This window comes from Mustela nigripes, chromosome 12 (genome assembly GCF_022355385.1).
Source record: "Mustela nigripes isolate SB6536 chromosome 12, MUSNIG.SB6536, whole genome shotgun sequence".
NCBI lineage: Eukaryota > Metazoa > Chordata > Mammalia > Carnivora > Mustelidae > Mustela > Mustela nigripes.
The window spans coordinates 35628303-35653423 of NC_081568.1; the positions used below are offsets into that span (position 1 = coordinate 35628303).

At 36.2% G+C, this 25121-nt stretch overlaps 1 protein-coding gene across 2 annotated transcripts in view; it reads right to left on the bottom strand.

Moving 5' to 3' along the window:
* The window catches only part of HCN1 (hyperpolarization activated cyclic nucleotide gated potassium channel 1), a 394861-nt gene that overhangs the window by 346016 nt on the left and 23724 nt on the right, over positions 1 to 25121 (bottom strand). The window lies entirely within an intron of this gene.

Genomic DNA, 25121 nt, shown 5'->3' on the forward strand with positions numbered 1-25121 from the left:
GGCTTCCTGTTGAGCAGGGAGTCCAATGCTGGGCTCCATCCAATGACCTGAGCTGAAAGTAGACACTTAATGGACTGAGGCACCCAATGTCCCAATGATGTAAATTTCTATGACAGAAATTTCTGTTAACCAAGATCTCTTTATTTAACATTACTTCCTCTACTTAGACCAACTGGGGTACAATTTGCATAATCCTTTCAAAATTACTATCATCCCTGGTTATGAATGACTTGGGATAAAACTAGTTGCATAAGAAAGAACTATAATAGGCCTTCTCTCTCCTTGTCTCCACCCTCCCAGGATTATGTAAAAAGCAAATGTTTATCATTTTGAAGATTTCACCAGTCTTTGTGTCAAAACGTACCTACACAGTTATGCACACGTATACAAATACCCATGTCAATCATACATCATGCACTGTCAATTTCAATAACATATTTTCTCTTTTCTTCCCCTCCTCTTTTAATGGAAATACACAATGTGCCATTTAATACGCCAAGGGCAGAGGAGGGATGTAGAGGAGATGCAATATTGTAAATAGCTATTTCACAGAAAGTGACATCATTAAACTATAAAAATGGAACCATGTGTGCCCTGAGGATTTTCACTTTTCTGGATACTCTTATCAGTTTCTTCTGTGAGCTCATCTCTCTGCCCTCCACTTGAAGGATGTCGTTCCCCTGGGTGACACACATAGTCCTTTTTACTTCTATTCTACACATGTTCTTTGAGCACTATCATACACTCATCCACATATTTATGATTAATTCATAACCGATGACTCCAAAAGCTCCACCTCTGGTCCATTCCTGCCTAACCTCCTAATCAGCAGCCTATTGAATCTAGCCCCAAGCAAATCTCACACTCACGTCACAGCAGGCATATGCTCAAACTCATCATCTCCCTTCTTGTATAGATTTCTCACATATTCCCTATGCCAGGGAATGGAACAACTCTATACTTTATTTGCAAGCCAGAAACCCTGGAGCAATCCTAGAAAACTCCTGGCCTTAAATCTACTCAATCTCACATTCAGATCAGTCACCAAGACTGTTTGGTTCCAACACCTACGTGTGAGTTGTATTCATCCATTTGCCCTTTACAATTCCCACTGCAACTATCTTCAACTAGAAATTCTTACCAGCTGTTTAATTTGGAGACAAGTTATTTAAATTCTCCAATCCTAAATTTTTTCGTCTGTAAAATGAAGATTATTATGGAACCAAATGTGTAGAGTTTTACAGATTAAATAAAATAATATATGCAAATCATATATCCTAGCATATAACAATCGTGGCCCACAATGCTGGTGGCCTACTTTGTATTCATTTACCTTCCCATACCAAAAGAAAAACAATTCTGCAGTGACAGCCAGAAGCCCATTGAAAAAATACTCACTTTTACAGATATCCTTACATTTCTCTCATTAAGACACAAGATATTTTTAAAGAAAAGATATATCCTGTCCCTCTTACTCAAAAGAAATGAAGAGGATAAAGTGGCATTTATTCATTCTTGGAGCAATAATTTTTAGCACACCATAGCTTTTTATTAGTGGTACTTAATATGGTCTGAAGCCATCAGAAATCTCATTATCAATATAAAGCTCCATTAAATCTTATAATTTCCTTTTAAAGTATCGCTGACTCTCTTTTACAGACATAAACACAAATCTTGTTATAGACTTTGCATAATATAACACTTTCTGCAGTTAACATGGATTCATTCCTTATCTAGCCAAGGAAAATACAGTTGTCACCCACTCTCAAAGTATGATATAACTTCTGTTTTTTAAGCAAAGAATATGTTCCTGAAAATTGACCTCATGAGACTCTCTTGCCTACCTGCCCACAAGTTTCTTTTCTTGACTCTTTGCTCTGAAAATGTCTCTTGAATACTGAAGCTCACTCTTTCTTAATTTTTAATATCTAAGTCTTATACATGTTAATATGGAATAATCTTTCCTATTCATTCCTCTTTCTATGCCCAGTTATCTAGTTTGGGCAGAACTAGTTCTTGCTTTAGAATAGCTCAAGTCTCCTGTCTATGGAATCTGACCAATTTTTACCCATCAGTCCCAGAGTGCTGTGTTACCTAACACATAACTTGCCAGGTCAACAAACGTCTATGACTCTCTTAATTAAGTAAAAATAACTCAGCCTGATTTTCAAGGCATTTTATAATATAGCCTTTTCCTCCCTTCTCAGCCTCTTCTTAACCACTGTATGTAAGAATATCACATCTTAAGCTAGAGAGAACTTACTCTTACCTTGCCGTCATGCTCACCTAGGTAATTGTATAGGAAATAGTTTCTTCCAGTCTATTTATTCATTTTCCTATTAGTACTCTACCTACCCTTCAAGCCTTGTTCAAGTACTGAGTTTCTTAGTGTTGTTGTTTTTTTTTAGTCACCCCCAGAGCAATATATACTTTCAGCATGCTTCTTATTTTATTTTTCCTCTTGTTACTAATTATCTATTTTTGATTCCTCCATCATTCCTGGATTTATATTCTTCTTATAAAATTTTTATTAAGCTTTTAATTTCAATTCCAGTATAGTTAACATATAATGTTATATCAGTTTCAGGTGTACAATATAGCGATTCAATAATTCTATACAGTACTCATGGATATAAGTTCTTTGAAGTTCAAAACTGTACTTTTATATTGTGTTTAGCATTTACAGTAACGTAAACAATATCTAGGATAACAAATGTTAAGAAGATGTATTAATTAAACTTTTAATGGAAACATACACTTCAGTGGGTATTTTTAAAGAAATCCTGTTAAATAAGATGATGAGTCATTAATGCAGTAAATAATTTCTTAACTTATCCTTTATATAAGGATTTTATCTGGATTTTTCTAATTGAGGGTTTTGATAACATAGAAGACAATGTAACAAATTAAAAAGGAAACAGAGATTAGGAATACGTTCTGAGGTTAAAGAGCCAGAAAATGAAGCAGTTTTGGACTTGACACTTGGTTTCACATATTATAAAATCCACCTTCTTCTATTCATCCTGCCTTACAGAGACAATATTTGTATAAGTCTTGGTTGGTCTTTAAAGGCAGACTAGTGTTCAAATCTCAGTTCCACTAGCTGTATGGGATTGGGCAAGTTATTTAACTGCCATGAAATTCAATTTTCTTCTACTACTCTGAGTTTCTCTGCAGGAAAACTTCAGGCAATTATGTATGCAAAGAGTAGTGTACAGAACCTGTTATACAGAAAGTTTCTCTGAAAAACCAGGAAAGCAAGGACGCTTGGGTGGCTCAGTCAGTTAAACTGCTGCCTTTGACTTAGGTCATGATCCCAGGGTCCTGGGATCAAGTCCTACATTGGGCTCTTTGCTCAGCAGGGAGCCTGCTTCTCACTCTGCCTGCTTGTGCGCGCTCGCGCGCTCTCTCTCTCTCTCTCACACACAAATAAATAAATAAATAAAATCTTAACAACAACCAAAAAGAAAAAAAAAACAGGAAAGCAGAGAGGGCACTCACTAAGAAGCAAGTCTTGACAATTACAGTAATTATCAAAGCATTTTTGCCTTATACTGAAAGTGGATGAAATAGACAAAATAAAATAGCCTTTCAATTATAATTAACGTATCACTAATAACTATACTTTTTAACTACTAATAAAATAATTACTTTTCTTGACAAATTTTTTTTAATGTTAAGAATCCATTTCCCCCCATGAGTTTTTAGAAGAGAAAAAATAGCATTGTAAAGATTGGTCCATGATATTAAACTCCGAGGAACTGAAAATTCAATTTTGCCTCTTTCTTTCTTTCCACCCACTTGTGTACCTCTAAGGCTTGTGGTAAACAAGACAGCCCCCACTGACCTAACAAGAGTTCCCATGATCCTTCAGGTTTCCTACCTCCCTATAATAGCTGCACTAGTTGAAATAATCTGATGCCATATATTTCTAACTTAGAGCCTTAAATTTAAAAACTGCCATGTTTCGCTACTAGAGGTGCTTGCTGTTAAATCTGTCTGTCTAAATATTGAATGAAATATTCTCTTCTTCCCCTTTACGATGAAATATTTTTGTTAAGTGGAATGGAAGAAAGAACTTCTGGTTAAATCCTTGAAATGATGCCAGATTTACACGTGGCCACAATTTTACCTACAGTTGAAGTCAAATTACGTGACAAACCTGTCTGTCCTATTATTCACTTAAGACTTGCTGCTAAAAATTATGTTTTTAGATATGAACCATAAGTTGAGCATGTTTGTAAACAAAATTACTTCTCAATCTATATAAGTAAGTAAACAAATGTCCAGTGGATTTACTTTTTATTAAACACAGTCCTTGCAATTATTTTTCAAATTTTGTGTAAGCTGATTTAATTTTCTAAAGTCCAAGAGCTTGACTATTAGATACACATCTTTTCTTTTAATTGAGTATAGCTGACACAGAACGTTACATTAGTTTTAGGCATACAACACAGTGATTTGACAAGTCTCTCTGTTCTGCTACGTTCACCACAAGCACAGCTACCAGTGGCATTATACAATGCTAGCATAATACCACTGACTACACTCCCTAAACTGTAGCTTTTATCCCTGTGACTCACTCATCCCATAACTAGAAGCCTGTAACTCCCACTGCCCTTCACCCATTCTTGGGCACGAATTTGTTGGAAAATAAAGTGTCTTCTCGTAAATGCTGTGCCCTCTTCATAGTACGTCAGTGTCAATTCACAGCATCAAATCTCAAGCAGCCAATAACTGAACTCCGCTCGGAGGGCTTCTCAGACATCCTTTGTGACTTACAAACCTCACTATCTACAGACTACTCAGCTTGGGGCTGATGTTTTATAGGACTTATGGATGCCTTTTCTAAGCTTTGCAAAGAAGTTTTCTTGATCAGGTCTGTTACCTATCTTAATGTCTTAATGTCCTACAAGGCCATATTTATTATTCACGGGCAGTGTGGAGTGAAGGTATCAGAAAACACAGACAATTCAAATATAGGCAATTTGAAGTGAAAATACACTAATTTTCTTACTACAGTAAAACCTTGCTAAGATCCTAATTGTAGGAACTTTAGCCTAAGTTACAGATAAAACTAAGTTAAACCATATTTGAAGACATTTAGAGTTTTTGTTTTTTGTTTTGTTTTGTTTTTAAAGATTTTATTTATTTATTTGACAGAGAGAGATGACAAGCAGGCAGAGAGGCAGGCAGAGAGAGAGGAGGAAGCAGGCTCCCTGCTGAGCAGAGAGCCCGATGCAGGGCTCGATCCCAGGACCCTGAGATCATGACCTGAGCTGAAGGCAGCAGCTTAACCCACTGAGCCACCCAGGTGCCCCAATTTAGAGGTTTTTAAGTAAACATAGCAATTTACCCAATGAAAACATGAGATGGGTAGAAGTTATATTACATGTTAACTAATCTTATTGATTAAAATGAGCTAATGGGATGCAAATTTAACTCCTACGAAGGTAAGATCTATATAAGATCTATATAGATCTATATAAGATCTATACCACTTATATATAGATCTTATATAGATCTCTTATATAGATCTTAAGATAGATCTATAGATCTCTATATAGATCTATATATATAGATATAGAAGATATAGATCTATAGATCTATCTTAAGATCTATATAAGATCTATACCACTCCAGGCAAAAGCAACTATGTTTTTCTGCCTCCCCGTTCTTCTGCAATTTTACTTCATTGTGTGTTCATCTTCTCAGGGTCAACATCAATGGCCTTATATTGGTCCATTTACTCTCATTTACAGCATCTACAACTTTGACTATTCACTCCCCCTACTTGAAACTCTCTCAAACCTTTGGTTTCTATGATTCCCCATAGAAATTTATTTTCCTCCACCTTTATCTAACTCCTCTTCTTCCTCCATTACAGTAGACATTTCTACGTAATCATCTCACGTAGCTTGTCAGCCTTCCATTACTCTCTCCTTCGGTCACATCAACTCCCAAACGCTAATATATGAACATAATATGTCAACGTAACTAAAATGTTAATATAAGTCATTCTCAAATCTATCACTAGCCTTAACCTCTGTGACAGAGTTATGCATTACTAACTACACTCACTCGTTAGTCCCAATAGAAGAGTCATCTCAACAAGGTTAAATCCAAACCAATTAACCTTATGGCCCAAAAATAATTCTCCTGATATTTTTATTTTTATTTATTATAACACAGCATAGCATAGCAGCTGCTGCTGCTTCTGCTGTTGCTGCTTCTTCCTCTTCTTCTTTTCATTGTTTCTTTCTTTCAGCCAACCACTAGGCATAAAATTTAAAAATTATCCCTGACTATTCCATCAGCCCAGTTCTGACATTTGATCATTTGCCCAGCCTTACATTTTTTCTAATACAATACCTTTCATATTCAGCTTTTTATTTTGTTCCATTGCCAACATTCTTTATGAAGTTTTTATTATATCATTATTCTGCTTACTAATTTTCCTGTTTCTACCTGCCCTAGTAAATTACTTTCTATTTATATCCAGACTTTTCCTATTGCTTGCAAAATGAGATGTAATCATTCAACATCTCTAGTGTGTCCCAATTCTATATCTTGAAGCTTATCTTTTTTTGTACATACATGGTCCTCAGCTAATTTTAAAAATACTGTTTTCCAGACTCTTTGTGTTTTCCGCTGCCAAAAAAATGCCTGGGATTTCCTTCTCCCAAAACCCAAAAATCAACTTCTATATTTCCCTCTGTGACCGCAATAGCCAAATTAAATGCTAGTATTCTCTTTTATTCGGTCCAGAGCCCAGCTGGGGTTCATCTCCCTGCCTCTAACTCTTATCTTAATTTCTCCATGCAATATTTTCAGCATTTGAGAGCACCTCCTATTGAACGGTATTTTACCAAAATATGGTGTCAATAATAATTTGATATACCATTTAATAACAGTGTCTGAAAATATTGCTCTTGCATTTATTTCTAGCAAAAGTAAATGCCAATCTTCTCTATACTTAAATTGCTTAACAAATAGTATATATTTCCGATTTCCCAGTGATCAAATCCAAATTAATCATATTTATGTTAAGGAGAAATTATTACACATTATAAGATTTTAATTAAAGTAAATGACCATTTGTTCCTTTAGATGATTTAGAATTAAATTTGTGTAAGCCTTTTCTATTTATCTGTGAGTGGTAGAATTATGATGCATATTTAATTTTTTAATTTTTTAAATTTTTTATGATGCATATTTTTTAACTATTCTAATTTTCTTGTTTTAGACAACAGGAAGAAAGACGTCATTCAGGGTATTTTCATTATGTCATTCAAATTTACTTCACAGAAGGCCACAACTTTCATTCTACTGAATCAAAACAGCTGTTTACTCCTAATTGACACACATGAAATATCATTTCCGCAAATCTATACAGCTTTAATTAAAAGGTAAAGAATGGGAAAGAACTCCCTGAAGATTAAGTAGTTCTATGCTGCAGTTTTCTATCTTTATGGTGACATAGATTTTCCATAAAACAAAAATTCTTAATTTTAAAAGGTGAGTATAAAATCTATAAGACAGCTCCTACTGCTTCACTTTAAAAAGTCCAATCTAATACTATTCCTTCACTTCCTAGCATTTTTATTTGATTTACCATAAAGTGATTTTTTAAATTTTTTATTCTCCACTATGACTCTCAGCACTTCATTCCTTTAAGGAAAGCACAAGTACTGTCTATGGTCACATTAACCAAAATGTGTTCTAGCGCCATTCATTCTAGTTTGGATTCATTAAATTGACATCCATTTTTTAAATTACTTTATTTTTGTTTTATTTTTATTTTATTTTAACTATTTCCAAAGACAGACTAAAAGAAACTCCATATTAGCATCTTACCAATAGATAATCCTATGACACAGACATTGACACAGACACTTTTATTTTGAAGCTCAATTCAATGAGATCATAGGAGACTCTTATGCACAGAGAACAAACTGGAATGATGGAGGGAGGGGAGCAGGGGATGGGCTAGATGGGTGGTGATGGGTTTTAAGGAGGGCAGGTGCTGTGATGAGTATGGGGTATTATTATATGTAAGAGATGGATCACTGAATTCTACTCCTGAAACCAATACTGCACTATATGTTAACTAATTAGAATTGAAGTAAAAATTTGTAGAGAAAAAAGGAGAAAAAAGAATAAATACAATAAATACAAAGTAATTGCAAAAAATAAGAAAAATAACTATCAGCTTCTAAGGGCTTTCCATTTGCTGATATACTTTCATCCCTCCACTGTGCAATTTAAAAAAAAAAGGAAATGAGTGAGTGAATTGTTCCCTGTCTAAATACATACCTAACTTAAGGTTAATTCAAACTGGAGGTTTTAATTTCAGAATAATTCTTCCCTCGTTACTACCACAATCTTCCCACCACCCTGCTTGTGTTCTCTAATTGTCCACTTTATCTTTCTTGTCACTGATAAATAGGTCACTTCCTTATGTTTCTTGTCACTCTGCAAATCCCAACAAGCCCTTATCTTCTTTGTTCACCCCTAAGCTGCCAAAGCCACATTTGCATTATTGCTTCAGCTTGAGGGTATGATGGAAGGTTCAAAATCAATATCAAAGCACATTACTGTGTGCCCAAGTATGCAAAATGTTTACATTTTATGGAAGTTTTTGAGTGTGTTCAAGATCCTGATTTCTGCATATAATAATTTAGCTCATTGAGTATTAAAAAGGAAAGCAACATCAGGACAATAAAGTATAAGTAACATTTACAATAGGTGTTTTGTAAACATTGTCTCATCTGATACTTATAACAGTCAAAGGGGTTGGCAGCATTATCTAAATTTAAGAGGAAACTGAAACTCATCCAACTAAGAGACATTCTAAATTTTGCAGGGAAGAAGTGAGTACAACTGCTTTTGAACCCATGACCAATTTTCATGCTTATATTCCTTCCGCCATATTCAATCCTTAAATAAACGCATCAAGGATTTAAGAGCAATATTAAAATAAAACTTTCCCACACTTAGTAGCACAGTAGGGCAGCATAGCCATACTTGGCACCCGCCCTTATCAGTTGCCTATCTGAAATGAAAACAAAATTATTTTCACAAGGGAAATTCCAAGCTCTTAAGGGGAGTAAACCACAGGGCTACAGGTATGGCTCAGTGGCTGGTCTTTGGTTTCTTTGCCTTTCAACCTAGACACCATTGGGACTTTATTTACATTCCCAGAGAATAAACATGATAGTTCATCTACCTCTATTCCCCCACATAGCCAAATATTTCCACCAGGCAGTGAGAGAGGACCCCAATGAGGACATGTTCCGGAAGGCAGCCAGATGAAGATGACCTGCAGGGCCCCCAGCAAAAATCAGCAAGGAAGGGAGAAGAGGCCAGGTAAAGGCACTGACTCTAGGCCTCCATGGGCCAAGGACAGGCCCCAGTGGGGCCAGGGCAAGCTGGGATGCAGAGGAACTGCCTGGGACCACAGGTGAGGCCAAACACAGCCACCTAAGAAAGTGGTCTGAGGCCAAGCCAAGCACCAGATGGAATGCCCCAAATTGGGGCTCACAAGTCTGCCTTGAACTTCCACTGGACCTCCAGGTGCAGCCCTGGATTTCCTTTCAAAAAGGGGCCATTTCTCCAACCTTCCAGTGTGGTAAATGACTGATTTTCCAAACAACAGAGAGATAGATAGATAGATAGATAGATAGATAAAGGAATTACAAAATTGCCTATTTCAAAGGTGATTTCTGAATTCTTTCTGCCTTGGCCTGGAAAGATCTCACTAGTGTATAAAAGAAAGTCAATTCAGATGCTCTAACGGCAAAAAAGCATTTGGAAAGCAAAAGTCAAATTTAGTACCAAATATTTTCTTCAGATGGTTACATTATAATAATTCCAACAAATATGCATTGGCTACCATCTACATAGTCGGTATTGTCCTAAGCACTTTGAGAAATGCAAACATAAATTATATACAAATTCTGACCTCCAGAACTTCTAACTTAATAGGAATACGAAACTTAATAGGAAAACGAAAACTTGCACTTAAGATAGGAGAAAGTTTAAGACATGTTCATAAATAATATATTGCACATACTCTGAGTTTCCAAAAGAGGAAAAAACTGGCCAACCATTTTAAAAAGTACTATTATTAAAGAAGTTCAAACAACAGCATTTGCTGAGAAGGTCCTGAGGTTGTATTTTATTCATAGGACAATTTATCAACAAACACATGCTGCTTCCTAGGCTTGTCATGAAGCATACAAAGAGAATTAGACAAAGCCCAGTCCTCAAGAAAAGAAGGTCTAGGAAAGATAAACAATAGTATTTTCTAAAATATTGTAAGTTTGGGGCACCTGGGTGGCTCAGTGGGTTAAAGCCTCTGCCTTCGGCTCAGGTCATGATCTCAGGGTACTGGGATTGAGCTCCACGTCTGGCTCTCTGCTCAGCAGGGAGCCTGCTTCCTTTCCTCTCTCTATGCCTGCCTCTCTGCCTACTTGTGATCTCTGTCTGTCAAATGAATACATAAAACCTTTAAAAATAAAATAAAATATTGTAAGTTCTATGAGAGACCTATAAAAAGAGCAATCCTAGGGCATACCAAGGAAAGAGATCAAGTTTTCCTTGAGGGAAAGACAGAAGAACTGGGCAAGATTTCAGAGTCAGTACTTTATTTATACAACTACAGAAACTTGAGTTGGTGTGCACAATGACATCTATATGTTCTGGGTACGAAAGCTGTGCCAGTGTCTGGGCTACCATTAGGAAGACCAAGAGAAACAGACACAAGGTACAGTTAAAGGGATTAAATACCATGAAAACTATCAGGTCTGGTGGTGTATTTACATTTTCAGTCAAAGCTTTAGCTCTTATGATATCAAACAAATCTAAGGCTACATCAAGTACTTTCTCTTCATATATTTTGAAAAACTTTGTTTTCCCATGACCAAGGACAGCCAAGAATGTAATCAAATAAAAGCTCAATTAAAAGCAGTACATTCTGCTTATAGTTATAAATTTCACAGTACCATATTTTCTTCAAAATACCCTTATGAATAATCAAGATCTACTTATTCATTTTAACAATGTTTGAGGTTGAAAATTATTCATGTCCATGAATTTTAGGTTCTACATGGATAACAGAAATACTACTTCCATTTAGTTTATGAGTTTTTTCCTCCTAAAACAATGCTAAAGATGTTATTTCACCCTTGAATTACGTTGAGGTTTTCACCCACGGCAGCTGCGTGTTACCTGAGGAGAAGGATGGGTGATGTGTCAAGGAAGAACGTGTTTCTCCCAGGAGCATATGTTCCCAGGTCTTAACAAGTATCAAGGGTGTGTGGGCAGAATAACATTTACCGTGGGATACTTAAGAATTGAGGACCAAATTTCTTCAACTGTCTGGGTAATTCATACAAACACCTGGGTGTATTTTAAGCAGAACTGCCAGCGTGAGAACTTTTCAGTCCCCTACAAATGAACTGAATGAATACTCCACTTCAGTCCCCATATATGGATGTTTCTAAACAGCTGTAACTAGAAATATGTTTGGCATCTCTTCTTTCATCCCTCCCCTCTTCATTCGATGACATTCATTAAATTTTTTTTTTCTTTAACAGACAGTATAACCACAACAGGATGTTGCTCCACAGATAACTGAATCCCATTAATCGGTGGGAGTTATATGAGTTTTTTCATGCAGCCCCATACCCTGTAGGATATTTTAAAACTAACTATAAATTTATTAAGTGCTGTGAGAGGTTTTTGTGATTTGTGCATTTCAGTTCATTTTTAAAAGATGTGGCTTCCAACTTCAGGTTAAGTGACAGGTTGTGGTTTAGCTTCTTCAATAGCTAAGAAAAGCAAAATAACAAAAACAGAACATTTGGGAAGACATAAAATTTCCAAGTTTTCCTGGTACCAGAGAGATAACTGGGGTGGGGAGGGAGGACTCAAGAACTGATCTTACATATGTGTCAAAGACAGCAATTCTCGAAATAATTATTTAGCTGTGTTTTGAGATTATTAACTCAAAGGTCATTATTTCAAAAAACAAAACAAAACACTGTGTTATATAATAACAAAAGATTACAAGAGAAGTATCAACCTATAAAATATGTTCATGAGAATTAAATCATGCCGAAACTGCTGGCAATTTGAAATCGATGTAAACGTCTTAATTTACATTCCTACGCAATCTTTCTGACCTTTTCTCTGGCTAATTCTCAACCAGCTCATGGAGGGTTAGCCAGGCTGATCTAATTAGTTGTCCTTTGTGCCGCCTTGTCTTAATTCCTGCACAACTGCTCGGTGCAAGTGCTTGGAATACACTTCATTCCTTTCTCCTCTTTCCCTTCTTCACCCTCTAGCACAACCCTAAAGTCTCTAAGCCACAGTCATTTCTCTTTTTCCTCTAAACCAGATGGGCACTTGAACCTTAGGCTGTATTAACCCTAATCCAGGGGCAAGCACGAGCATCTCCAGAATATCTTTCTGGGTGATGGCAAATTGGCAATGTGGAAAAGGGATTTAGGATTTGAGTAAAACTTTTTTCCTTAGCCAGCATACTGCTTTTGCTTCGAGTTGTAACTGTTGCTCAATAAAAAAATAACAACATATCCTAAAGACACTTAGTCACACTTCATACGAGATTGCAAAAAATATCTGGGCGGGCACAAGCTCTCACAAGCCTTCTCTTGGTATCTACAGAAGGCAATGACGACACCTTATTGAGGAATGAAGAAATAATGTCCACACTCGGCCTAGTGCCCTAGTCATACAGTTCCTAAGTACCTTGGCTTTTCCTTCATGCAGATGTACACACACACATACAAATGCTTTGTATTTTTATTTGTATGCGGACAATTTTTCCAAGGCCTATTTCTCCAACTACAGTGGACGTACTGTAGTCAGGAATCACATGTATTCTACTTTTCGTTATATCCCCATCATCTAATAATGTCCACGACTACAGTGAACTCTCTAGATAACTGATGAATAAATGAATGCATGAACACTCAAGACTTTGAGAAACAAAGGCAATGTCTTATAATTTCAGTATATAAGTATCTATCTCTTGAATATTTCAGTTTTGGAGACCTCGATATCACAAAAATGTGGACAAGTGAGATGTCCCGCAAAGAAGAGGGGGGGAAAGATGATTAAAGAAATAGAAAATCCAACTTCTGAGAAAAGATTTTTAAAAACTGAATACATAAAACTTAACTAGATTAAAACTCTGAAGAAATGTGAACAGATTCCGCACATTCTTGTAAATAAATAAGGACTCAGTTATAGCCAGTATAGTTAGGGGGTAGAGGAAGAGCCATGCGACCCATAGTGGCTAGTCTTATAAACCCCAACCACTTTCAAGAAATTAGTCACAGAGGGGAGTGATAAGAATGTTTGAAAGTATTATTTTTCAAACACCATGGTTCCCTGAGGTTACAGAGTGGTTGGTCGGAGATCTGGCCTACGATGTTCCCAGAAACCTATGCTGGTCCTGGTGGGTACAGCTTCCATTCTTCTACTGTTTGCTAAACATCCAAGGGTTTATTGCAGGATTATTTATAATGGGCAAGGTATGGAAGCAAGTTATCCATTGACAGATGAATGGATAAAGATGTGGTGTGGTGTATGCATGTATATGTATGTTTGGATATATTATGTGGTATATATGTGTGATACATATAATAGAATTCTGTGTAGCATAAAAAAGGATGAGATCTTATAATTTGTGACAATATGGATGGACCTAGGGGATATTAGGCTAAGTGAAATAAGTCAAACTGAGAAAGACAAATGCCATATGATTTTATTCATATGTAGAATCTAAAAAAGGTGGTGGCATCACAACTCCAAACTTCCAGCTCTATTACAAAGCTGTCATCATCAAGATAATGTGGTACTTTCACAAAAAACAGACACACAGATCAATGAAACAAAATACAGAGCCCAGAAACAGACCCTCAACTCTATGGTCAGCTAATCTTTGACAAAGCAGAAAAGATTATCCAATGAAAATAAGAGCCTCTTCAACAAATGGTGCTGGGAAAATTGGAGAGCCACATGCAGAAGAACGAAACTGGACCATTTCCTTACATCATACACAAAAATAGGTTCAAAATGGCTAAAAAACCTAAATGTGAGATAGGAATCCATTAAAATCCTTAAGGAGAACACAGACAGCAACCTCTCTGATCTCCGTTGCAACTCTTTGCTAGACATGTCTAGCTTCCCATGTCTCCAAAGGCAAGGGAAGCAAGAGCAAAAATGAACTACTGGGACTTCAAGATCAAAAGCTTTTGCACAGCAAAGGAAACAGTCCACAAAACCAAAAGACAACTGACAGAATGGGAGAAGATACTTGCGAATGTCTTATCAGATAAAGGGCTAGTACCTGAAACCTACAAAGAACTTATCAAACTCAATACCCAAAGAACAAATAATCCAGTCAAGATGGGCAAAAGACAAGAATAGACATTTCTCCAAAGAAGACATCCATATGGCCAACACACATGAAAAAATGCTCAACATCACTCAGCATCAGGGAAATACAAATCAAAAGCACACTGAGATACCACCCCACACCATTCAGAATGGCTAAAATTAACAAGTCAGGAAATGACAGATGTTGGCAAGGATATGGAGAAAGGGAAACCCTCTTACACTTTTGGTGGGAATGCAAGCTGGGACAGTATGGAGCTTCCTCAAAAAGTTGTAAATAGAGCTACCCTATGACCCAGCAATTGCACTGCTGGGTATTTACCTCAAAGGTAGTGATCCAAAGGAGCACCTATACCCCAATGTTTATAGCAGCAATGTCCACAATAGCCAAACTATGGAAAAAGCATAGATGTCCATCGACAAATAAATATATATAGAAGATGTGGTATAGATACACAATGGAATACTACTTAGCCATCAAAAAATGAAATCTTGGGTGCCTGGGTGGCTCAGTAGGTTAAGCCTCTGCCTTCAGCTCAGGTCATGATCCCAGGGTCCTGGGATCGACCCCCATATCAGGCTCTCTGTTCAGTAGGGAGCCTGCTTCCCCCTCTCTCTCTGCTGCCTCTCTGTGTACTTGTGATCTCTCTCTCTCTCTTTGTCAAATAAATAAATAAAATCTTTAAAAAAAAAAAATGAAACCTTGCCATTTACAATGACGTGGCTGTAACTAAGGATATTGTGCTAGGCGAAATTAGGCCAATCAGAGAAAGACAGTTAACATATGATCTCACTGATACATGGAATTTAAGAAACAAAACAGAGAATCATAGGGGAAGAGAGGAAAAAATAAAACAAGATGAAATCAGAGTGGGAGACAAGCCATAAGAGACTCCTAATCCTAGGAAACAAACTGAGGGTTTTTTGGAGGGGGGAATAGGGAACTGGGTGACTGACATTAAGGAGGGCATGAGCACTGGGTATAATATAAGACTGATGAATCACTGACCTCTACCTCTGAAACCAATAATACATTATATATTAATTAATTGAATTTAAATAAAAACAAAACAAAAATGACCAGCACTAAGACATTCTAATAAAATGAAGTTAAAAAAAAAAAAAAAAGAATAAACATCCAAACAATAGGCAGAATCAGACCTATAAAAACAGAGAACTGATGGTTGCCAGAGGAAAGAGGGGTAAGAAGATGGGCAAAATGGGTAAACGGGAGCGGGAGATACAGGGTTCCAGTTTTGGAATGAACAGGTTGTTAGAACAAAAGGTACAACATAGGGAATACAGTCAATGATATTGTAATAGCACTGCAGATGACAGATGGTAGCTACACCATCTGTGGTGCTATACTATTTGGTGAATATAGTATAATATATGGAGATGTTGAATCACTATGTCATACACCTGATACTACTGTAACATTGTGTGTCAACCACACTCAATTTTTTTTTTAAATCCAAGGAAAAACTATTTGTTTCATAGACATTTGTCTTACGTTAGTCCTCCTATGAGTAAAATATATATGTCAGGTTTTAAAAGAAATAAAGCTATTATTTTAGAATGACAAACCCCATCACACTGAAAGTTACTGGGTTTTCCAAAACATATCAAGAAAAATAACAAAGAGTTGAGACATTTTAAATATTAGTACGATGTCAAGCATACTATAGGAAAACATTAGCAGAGATTGATGCCATTAACAAAGTCACATCAAATTAAATTATAAAACATGTGTTAAAAGAAAATAATGCTTAGGATCAATGTAAAATGCTCTGCAAGTTATCAACACAAACATTTCTAGAATATCCTGAATTGATGAAATTATAGGAACTAATACTGATCAGGTAAATCAGTATGATAGCTCTATTTTGTCAAACTACTATAACATTGTAAGAGTTTGTCAAATAATAGCTATTTCCCAATTGCTATAAAAACAACTTGGTATTCATAAAGTATTTTCATAGTAATCATAGTAATCATTTCATTGTATTTACTCAACAGTTCTGTGAAACATACAAAAATGTTTTATTAGCTTTATTAAAAATAATCTTAAAAAGATGAGAAACCTAAAACAAAATAGTATGTGCCTTAGCCAAAATCACTCAGCTAGAGAGTGGCATGTAAGACTTGAAGCCAGGTTTTCTGGCCACTAACCCAGAGATCTTTCCAGGATCATGTTATACATTGTATTTCTTTTGATTTATATTAATCAGTATTTTTACATAAAAATATTTTTACATAAAAAATACTGCTAAAGCCATAGGATAATTTTCTTTATATGCATCAGAGTGTTTTTATAGAAAACAATTGGTTTTAATTCTCAAAATAGATCATCACAAATGCAAAATTATGGACTTATCTCTGCCTCCCCTCTAAATATGTACTACTGAAAATGCATCCTAGATAACAGATCCATAATTTGGACAGGTGATATCTACTTACTTAGTTCCAAGCCTTATGGATATTAGCAGGCAATCAAGCATTCTACTGAGTAGCAGGAGTCTTATTTAATAAGCATAATGTTGACTTTTTGCCTTAATACTTTCCAACTCCATTGCTCTTTACTTTAAAACAACTTTATAGAAAAATAAGTCTGTTATTATCTTGCAATATTTCTGTTATATTTGTGTTTATTATTAACCAAAAGAATTTCTTGGTCTTAGGGGGGGAAAAAAAAAACCTACTTAAAACTAAGCAGTGTGGGGGCACCTGGGTGGCTCAGTGGGTTAAAGCCTCTGCCTTCGGCTCATGATCCCAGGACCCTAGGATCAAGTCCTGCATGGGGCTCTCTGTTCAGCATGGAGCCTGTTCCCCACGCCCCCCTCTCTGCCTACCTCTTTGCCTACTTGTGATCTCTGTCAAATAAAAAAATAAAATCTTAAAAAAAAAACATACCTAAGCTGTGTGACAGGGCAGAAAGATTAGATTGGATGCACAGGTGCTTAACCTCAGGTATTTAGTATAACCTAGCTAGACCTTATAATCTTGAGAAAACTGCCTCTCTCTGGGTATCTATCTTCTTCCTTGTAGAAACTGAACCGAGACAGGCTCCAACAATCTTCTCAAATCTAAGAGTTTTACATTATAGGAGATATATGTATGTCAGAGCAAGAAACTGAGGGTACTGAAACAATTTTTAAGAAGTTTAATATGAAAACTAACTTGGGGAAGGCAGAAACGAAGGGAGTAAAAATTCCTTGTGAAGGAAAAATAATGTGGAACTGTCTGGATTCAAGAAGAAGAAAGCTAAGAGAGTCAAATGAAACTGTGACTTAAATCAGAGAAACTAGAAAATGATAGCATGGAAGCTTTGCAGTAGATGTGGGGAAGATTATAAATTCCATTTTGGATATAATGAGTTTAGTATGTTTCATATTTGCAAGATGGAAGACAGTTGGGACTATACTATTCTAGAATTCAGAAGGGATGCCAGGGCTAAGGAAACAACTTTAAGAGTTTTTGCATAGATTTGAAAACTGAAACTACTCTTGGTAGAATATGAGTTCTCCAAGCGGGAAATGATATAGCCAGAAAGGAGGAAAGAGCCAAAGTGATGGTCATGAGCCAAGTCCACTCTTAGGCAACGAAAATATGAACCAGGAAATGAGGCTGGGATGAAAATCTCTGAGAAAAGGAGATGGTGACTTGGCATAGAGACTGCGAAGAAACATCTTTCTAAGAATAATGAAGTGACTAATCCAAGAAAGGTCTTTACATTTAGTTCATGGAGCTCTTTACATATCTTAATAATAAATTTCTCTGTCATTTACTTGCATCATTGTGACAAGGAGATTTTTCTAAAATGAATACTGAATATTTCATAAAATTCAGTTTTAGGAATAAACACATATTTGTATTATCTGTCATTAAGCTAGATTCCAATAACCTGAGCCAAGGGAGGACAAGTCATCATGTAATTATACTGATCAGTGTGAAATGCTATGTTTGAATAATTCACTTAAACACAGTACTGGTAGTGCATATTTCTCACTTCAATCCAACAAAATTTTATTTCAATTCAAAAAAATGTTTCATCTTTTATACTTTGCAAGACATCATGACAAGTATACGAAGTGTGGATAAAACTAAAATACAAGGTACAACATGATCAATTCAGATGATAATTAAGAACATAAACAAAGCACTCTAGAAATTCAGGAAAGAAGGAAACTGAGAGAACAGAGTTTGGGATACTTAGTTCAGGGGACTGGAGGAAACTTCAGTAAAGTGACACTTAGCCGATCCAGCAATTCTGACAAATGAAAATGAGGTAGGGCTAGAAACAGCATTTCAGATTTGGGGGGGTGGATTAGGAAAGTCCCAAAGAGAGTAGATACAGAGACTGTAGCTTCAGCATATGACTTATTTCTCTGGCAGATAGCAGGTGCTCCAAATATATGTCTTATTGATGAATGATTAAATGAATGAAGCCTTGGAAAACCAAATTAATTCAACTAGAATGTAAATTGTATCAAGATAAATAGAAGTAGTTTTAGTTATTGATGATGTTATTGTTCTCTCCTACCCTCAAAGAGTTATGGAGAATCACTGTCTTCACTGGAAAACTTAGAGCTTAAATGGCAGAAGAATGACCTTAAAATTAATGGAATTATTAAAAAATTATGGATGGGACACCTGGGTGGCTCAGTCATCAAGTGTCTGCCTTCAGCTAAGGTCATGATCCCAGGGTCCTGGGATAGAACCCCATGTCGGGGCCCCTGCTCAGCCGGAAGCCTGCTTCTCCCTCTCCCACTCCCTCTGCTTGTGTTCCCTCTCTCACTGGGCCTCTTTCTGTCAAATAAATAAATAAATTCTTAAAAAAAATAATGAGTGAAAAATATCTAACCTGAAAATATAAATTCTTTTATATGATAATACAGACATTTCAATATCTATTCTACTAACCAAATCTTGAAAATGTGCCTTTTGATTATCTAAACTTTCCCAAAGCTTTAGTGTTGTCTTCACATAAAGTGTGTATAAAGATTCATTCATCTTTGTGGGCATGGCCTAGTTCTTTACCCAACAAGAGGATGATGAGCAGTGATGCTAGTTTAAGAACCATATGCACAGAAGTGAAATGAGTGTGAATGACTGGATAATTGATCTTAACAGCTGGTTAATTTTCCGAGGCCCAGCCAAAAATTACTACTACACTTTGTGATGAATTCCTGAAAATGTGGCTGATGACAAACAACACACCTGCTTTGAAGGGAGAGCAAAAGGGTTGATGAAGCTAGATCTGACAGGTAAGATTTGGGACACATGAAACAAAAAGGACAAGAGAAACAAAAGACGCTAATATGTGAAGAAGTGTAAAAGCATTTGAGAGGCTGGGCAGAAATCAACACTTGCAGAGCAAGAGCGCATTCTCGAGAGACGCTGAAAATAGAAATAGGTACAGTGGGGTTCCATTACAAAGGAATTTAAAAGTGGCCAGAAGACGAGCGCCTGGGTGGCTCAGTGGGTTAAGCCGCTGCCTTCAGCTCAGGTCATGATCTCAGAGTCCTGGGATCGAGTCCCGCATCGGGCTCTCTGCTCAGCAGGGAGCCTGCTTCCCTCTCTCTCTCTCTGCCTGCCTCTCCATCTACTTGTGATTTCTCTCTGTCAAATAAATAAATAAAATCTTAAAAAAAAAAAAAAAAAAGTGGCCAGAAGAATTTGGAGTCAATATGGAATGCACTAGGGAGATTTGGAAATTCTTAAAAACTGAGCAGCATAATGAAATAAGACTTTTTTTATTATTATTTTGAAAATTTGCTGTGAAAGTTATGTAAATGATAAGTTGGAATGAAATGTGAGTTCAGTTAGAAGGAGGTGATGGTCATATGAGGTGACTAGGTTGGACATCGTGGAAATAAAGAAGAGGCAAGAAGTTCTACTTTGCAACAGTATCTAGTACAGAAATAGAAGGAAGTTGGAAAGGGAAGATGATTCTAAGTTTTACAACTGGAGAATATAGAATAAAGGTGTTAAAGGTAAGGCCAGGTGGAGGAATGAGTAATTGGGAAGACCGAATTTTAAGGTAAGATTTCATTCACTTTTGGACGTGTTCATTTTGAAGATGGCTAGAACACCCTGTAAAAATGTTCTGTTTCAGTTGGGGGGGGAAAAAAAGTGCCTACATGTAGGAGAACTGGGGATCAGGAGTAGAGGTGCTAATTTAGCAATCATGTGAGCAGAGGTTGGAGGGGTGAGTGTAGGAGAAATAGATGAATAGAGGTTAATAATGAGAGCAGAAAGTTCATAGAGCAGCACAAGTTAAAACACACACACAGATAAAACTAGGAAACGTATGAGAAATGATGCTCAAAATTTTAGAAAAATGAAGATGGAGAATAAAGTTTTGGATTGATCATGCAAAAATAGGTTACCATTATAAAAGCAATGGTAGTGTGGTAGTATGAAGAACAAATAGCTAATTTTTTTATATTTTATTCATGTAGATAGCTTTACAGTGTTCCTCATCTCCCTCTGTGATTGAGGAAGTGAAAGTATATATATTTATATGTTTGTTTTCTACTTTTTGAGGCTAGGAGAAATCTAACCATATCTGGAAGCTGATAGTATGGAAACTATTAATAAAAATAGGTATGAAGAATAAAGACCTGGGAAATGAAGTTGTAGATGAGGGGGGGAAATGGGACATAGACCAAAGTAGAGAAATTCTCTTTGAATCCTAGATGTGATATATTCAGTTCACACAGACTGAAGAAAAAGAAGGAAAGGCAAATTTAGGAACATAGAAGGGGGGGGGGGGAGCCTTGAATCTTCAAATTATGCTTTATTGGAGCTCTTTTTCCTGAAAAAAAGTTAATTGCCACATTCTAAATCCAACGCATTCCATATTTTTTAAACCATAGAAACTAGAAGAGAATTTTAATTCCTGGTTCAGGCCCTCAGCTTCTTTAAAATATTGCTTTCAAAGGAGCTTATACACAAGCAGTGCATTTTCCATAAGGGATATAGGCATTAGTCCTCAAGATGGAGGTTGCTAGGAGGAAGTCATCTTCCATTAGGATATTACATAATTCTGAACCATGCATTTTAATGGGATAAATTTGTAAATTGTCAGGTTCCTACACTACTCAAACCCAAGGAAGCATCCAGTTACTGTGCTATAACTTGCAAACATAAATGTCCCTAATGTTTGATCTACATCAAACATAAGCTCTATTACCATAGGATTTATCTGCTGGGAGGGGAACCTCATTTTTTTTTCCAGAAAATGATTAAATCCTCCTTTTAATGCATGTTTTTCAAAATATATGAGCAACACATATACCCACATAACCCTACAATGCAATCAATTACAATGTATTTATGCACAATAAGGGGATTTCCTCCAAAATCTGTTTTATTGAAAAATAAAAAGCTAAATAAACAGCACATGACAAAATGGATTCAAATAAATATTCCTAAATTACACTTCCTTTACAATAGAAACTGACACAATGGATGATACAAGGAAATTAATGACACATTTTAAGCCATATAATCAAATTATTCACAAGTATTTTAATTCCTTGGAAAGTGGCAATACTTGTACTTAAACATCTATCAAATGCATTCTCAGTCAGAAAATCCAAACCTATCTCTCATTTTGAAAAAAAAAAAACAACCTGATTTTTTCCATATACCTACCTCAACATCTCCCACTACCCTTTCCTTTCTATTATCACCCATGTTGTTCCTATGTGCTTAAAATGTCGGCTTTCTCCTATCTCCACCACCCGAATTCCATCTCTCCTCAAAGTCTAGCTCAAATACCACCTCCTTTCTTTCACTGTCTGAAACTTTCCAGCTTGAAGTAATCACTCTGTTCTAGTAACCCTAAAGTCCATTACCAGAAAAGCATTTTCAACTGCATTAGATTATCTGACATTATATGTACATATCTATTTTTAAGATTTTATTTATTTATTTGAGAGAGAGAGAGCTAGCAAGAGAGAATACAAGCACGGTGGGGCGAGGGAAGGGGGAGGGGATAGAGGGAGAGCGACAAGCAGACGCCCCGCTAAGGAGGGGGCCCCAACATGGGACTCAATCCCAGGACCCCAAGATCATGACCTGAGCTGAATAAAGGCAGATGCTTAATCAACGGAGCCACCCACGTGCTATATACATATACATACTTATACACATATACGTATGTGTATATATATATACAGTATATATATTATATATATACAGTATATATATTATTAAAGTAACTTATATAAATGCTTCATCCCTAAATCCTCACACCTCCAATACACTCTAAGGCCCCAGAGATTAAGATTTCATGTAGTTTTTCTTTGGATAAATTTTAGCACCTAGTGCACGGTTATATACAGTAATAACTCAATAGTTACAAACTGAGTAAGTTTTGATAGTGCATATTCTTTTTTTCATCAAAAAACTTTTATACTAAGTCTTCTACTGTGTGTTGCTGCCAGTGTATATAAAATAATTACCCTTGTGAAAAAGACATGAATGAAAGTTCAGAGAGCCAGAAGTTCAGGACTGACAGAGGTAGAAGCTTATATAGTATAGCACGTTACAGGGATAAGCTTGTGTACAGGCTTCAAATTTAGTTCACTGGTTCATGAAAAGTGGTTTAGAAAACCATCCAAAGTATTCATTTTACTACAAAAAGGTACAGACTTTCTGGGGTCTGAAAAGATTCACTTTTGAAAATACTCCAGTCCCCAGGGGGTCATGTGAAGCATTCTGTGGACAGAATTGTTTCCCATCTGCAACTGCTTGGGAAACCTTCACATCATTGAGCCGAGGTTCCAGCCAGAGCTGTTCAACCACTTTCTTCATGGTGGTGATGCTGGAGGAACCAGAATAAGTATAATATTCTTTAATAACTACTACATAAGAAAAAAAATCATGAAGGTAGAACCAACTCCAGGTGTGATTATAATTATTCAAATCAGTACACTCACTTTAATAGTAAAACTTTGAGCAAAGTATTTCACTATAAACAATAGTTAAACATTAAGACTGTATGGGGGTGCTTGGGTGGCTCAATAGTTAAGCATCTGCCTTTGGCTCAGGTCATGATCCCAGGGTCCTGCGATGGAGCCCCGCATCAGGCTCCCTGCTAGGCAGGAAGCCTCCTTCTCCCTCTCCCACTCCCCCTGTTTGTGTTCCTTCTCTAACTGTGTCTCTCTGTCAACTAAATAAATAAAATCTTAAAAAAAAAAAAAAGACTGCTTCTGCCCTGAATTACTACTAATACAAATGAGTCAGAGATGGCAGAGAACTTGCTATTGCTACATGCAAGTAGTTTCTTCTTGCAAAGCCGCTAAATCTAACAGAACTTAAAACATTTTTTAAAGCTCATTCAAAATTTATAATCCATAAAACAAAGAGGTTTATGTCAAGTAAGTGTTAAAAATTGTTTAGTTAAAATCTACATTTTAAAACATTATCACTCCCAATTTCAAAAATGTCATGAGGAAATGGGAGGAAAAAAGAAAGAAAGAATGTTGTGCACCTATCTGTTGAATACTACATCTACCTGTTTCAACTAGTTGACTACTGGAAAGCATTTGACCAGTCATAAGACATCATAGCACTATGTGGACCACTCGGGCTTGTGCCTCAGACTAAATGTGACCATCCTACCAATACACATATCTACTATGCACAAGGGCTGCTTTAATTATTGATATGTTTGGGCAGAAAGTGCTAGAAGTTATTTTATTATACTCATCTTTTATAAAATGTTGTGTTTCTAAAATAATGTTATTTTTAACATCATGATAATGACCATCAAAAGCTAGAATCAGTAGACGATAAAATTTTCCTCAAGCCTCAGTAAGCCTGACTAGTCACAGTGTGTTTACAGAGGACATTTATCAACATTATGTGTATTGCTGGTATACATCTGCAAACCATAAATAAACATATGATCAACACAATTGGGATCAAAAGAACAGAATTCCATGAAGTAATAAAAAACTGGTTAAGAACTTAATTCAAAATAACAAACTAGAGTAAGTAAATATATTTTGTCTAAAAGTTACTACTTTTGGTCTGTGTGTTTGGGACAGAAAGTTGCCATATTAAACAACACAGATATACAAATGGTGTCATAAAAAATAAAGAGAAATATTATGTAAAAGATAAGATTTTGTTAAATTAGAAAGGCTTGTAGCTTCTGCCATGCTCTGTAGGTCTCTGGTTATTAAAAGATTGTTTTGGTTACCTTTTATTTTTTTTATTTTATTTTTTTTAAAGATTTTATTTATTTATTTGACAGAGAGAAATCACAAGTAGTCGGAGAGGCAGTCAGAGAGAGAGAGAGGGAAGCAGGCTCCCTGCTGAGCAGAGAGCCCCATGCAGGACTCGATCCCAGGACCCTGAGATCATGACCTGAGCCGAAGGCAGCGGCTTAACCCACTGAGCCACCCAGGTGCCCCGGTTACCTTTTAAATAAACCTTTGCTTTAGGATAGTTTTAAATTTACAGATAATTATAAAGATAGTGAGTTCCCATGTACTTCACAACCCAGTTTCCTTATTTTTACATCTTAGCTTCATCACTAGTAATGAACTCATATTAATCAAATATTATCAACTAAAGTCTATACTTTTTGTAATCGTCCCTATTTTTACCTAATGTCCTTTTTCTATTCCAGTATCTTATCCAGGATACTATATTATACACTTTTGTTGTCATGT